The sequence below is a fragment of the Orycteropus afer genome, unplaced genomic scaffold, assembly GCF_000298275.1.
Source record: "Orycteropus afer afer isolate SDZICR_OR568_19922 unplaced genomic scaffold, OryAfe1.0 scaffold00689, whole genome shotgun sequence".
Classification (NCBI taxonomy): Eukaryota; Metazoa; Chordata; class Mammalia; order Tubulidentata; family Orycteropodidae; genus Orycteropus; species Orycteropus afer.
Genome location: NW_006922276.1, coordinates 344,864 through 346,784, shown reverse-complemented (window position 1 = coordinate 346,784; position 1,921 = coordinate 344,864). Strand labels below are relative to the sequence as shown.

Genomic DNA, 1,921 nt, shown 5'->3' with positions numbered 1-1,921 from the left:
TGCCCTGCGGCCAAGGAGAAGCAGCGAGGAGGAAGCAGGGGTAGTGAGGGGGAGCCATGGGGACTTCCAGGGCTGACTCTCGCTGCCCACGTGGCTGGAGCAGCACAGAGGGGCTGGAGGTGGCAGAGGCGGGCTCCCTCCCTACCGCCCTCTAACTTGCTGCTTGGTTTCCCTGAGGCACGTACTTCACCCCCATTTTTACAAACCTAGCTGTTCACCCCGTTTGTGGAGGCCACTTGTTTTTTGGTTTGTTTTTGTTTTACTGTAATTTGGTTGAAAGCTTACGGAGCAAATTCACTTCCCATACAGCAGTTCCCATACACTTTGTCTTATGACATCGACCGCCATTTCCCACACTGTAGCAGCTCTCTTCCCACTTCCTCCCCATAGTTACCTCTTCCCTGTGTCCACCCCTTCGTGCACTCCTGCCCCCTGAGCTGTCTCCCTGTGCACACACTGCCCTGCTGGTCTCCATGATCACTCTCTCCCAAGGAGTGTATCTACATGATGTAAAGCTTCAGCTCATGTGCCTGTCTTTTGTTTGGCTGGAAGCCACAGGAGTGAGTTCAGTTCTAGACCTGAAGGGCAGCTAGGGGCCAGACTCAGTGTTCCAGCAGGCTCTATTAGACAACCAAACCTGGTCCCTTTTTCTTCTTAAAATGACTTTGAGTTTTGTTCCACACTGTTCTCCCGCTCTGTCCACAATCTCCTCCACAGACCCCCCTCCGAGGGGCTGACGGCTCCTGCAGTGTTCTCATGTGCCCGTTCCCGGATAACTGGGCATCAGTGACCCATGTGGGCGCCTGCCCCTCTCCTAACCTCTTCTGGACTCTTACGAAGGCTCATGCTTTCCCACAGGCATGTGGTGCGCCTTGGTGTTTTCAAGGCATCCCAGTACTCATGCAGCGGTCCACGCACATCTGAGATTTGCTGTGAGTCGGGGCCGACTTGACGGCAAATAACAACAACAACAACAACAAGGTGCATATGGGCCAGACCTCCCCACATGGAAGTCGTTGGCCCCCGAATTCCTCTGATGGATGTTTCTCCCTGATCAGCCATGTCTTTGGTCTCCTGACTGGCCCCCTCCTTGGGGACTAGAGTTTGGATATCGTCTTGGGCTAGTGACATTGAATCCCTTGGCTGGCCACCAATTTTCTGTGCGTGGACCAGTAGCTCTAAATCTGCCTTCAAATACCGAGGGGCCCAAAGGACCGAAGAAGAGCCCGACAGCTCCAGGTTGGTGACACAGGAGTTTATTAAGGGCTTACTTACGAGGTGACAGCCCAGGCAGCTGCTGGGCAGTGTCAAGTCTGGTGGGAGGCAGGGGTTTTGATGACTCAGTACCAGAGCCCCAGAGCTCCAAGCCACCCCAGCAAGTGTTACATAAGAGTGATTTAGCAAGTGGAAGTGAGCTAGCAGCAAGCAGGAGTGTCGCCATATTCAGCATCACAAAAGTCTGGTCCCTAACCCTTCTGTGGCCTCTTCCCTGTTAGGGGCTCTCGACTTTGAGGTCTGTTAGAAGCTCAGCTTCAGAGCAGTGGCCCTCTTCTAGATCCTTTGACACTGTTAGGTTGCCGTTCTCAAACAAACACAGGAAGCCTGCAAAAGGTCCTGTCTTGTAGTTGGCTTTCAGCTGCTTGGGCCGGCCACTTAGGTAGTTAGTGCCTGGATGAGGATGGAGTTGCATGGGATCATTGCACTTGGGTGGGTGACCTTGGCAAGGACTGTAAGACCAGCTGCGTAATTTGGGTGGAGTTTCTGGAGACAACCTCTGCGAGGTCCAGAAACTCCTGAGACCCGTATCAGGGCACCAGGCTGTCTGGGGGTCTTTGGGCGAGTGTTCATAGGGAAGTCCCAGTGCCTTCTGAGGTCCCTACAGGGCCCCTCCTTGGGGACTGGGGTTTGCATCTTGTTCAGG

General features: G+C 54.0%; 1 protein-coding gene across 1 annotated transcript in view; it reads right to left on the bottom strand.

The window, feature by feature from the left end:
- LOC103211039 (leukocyte immunoglobulin-like receptor subfamily B member 4) overlaps positions 1-1,921 on the bottom strand; it is a 16,927-nt gene that overhangs the window by 3,368 nt on the left and 11,638 nt on the right. The window lies entirely within an intron of this gene.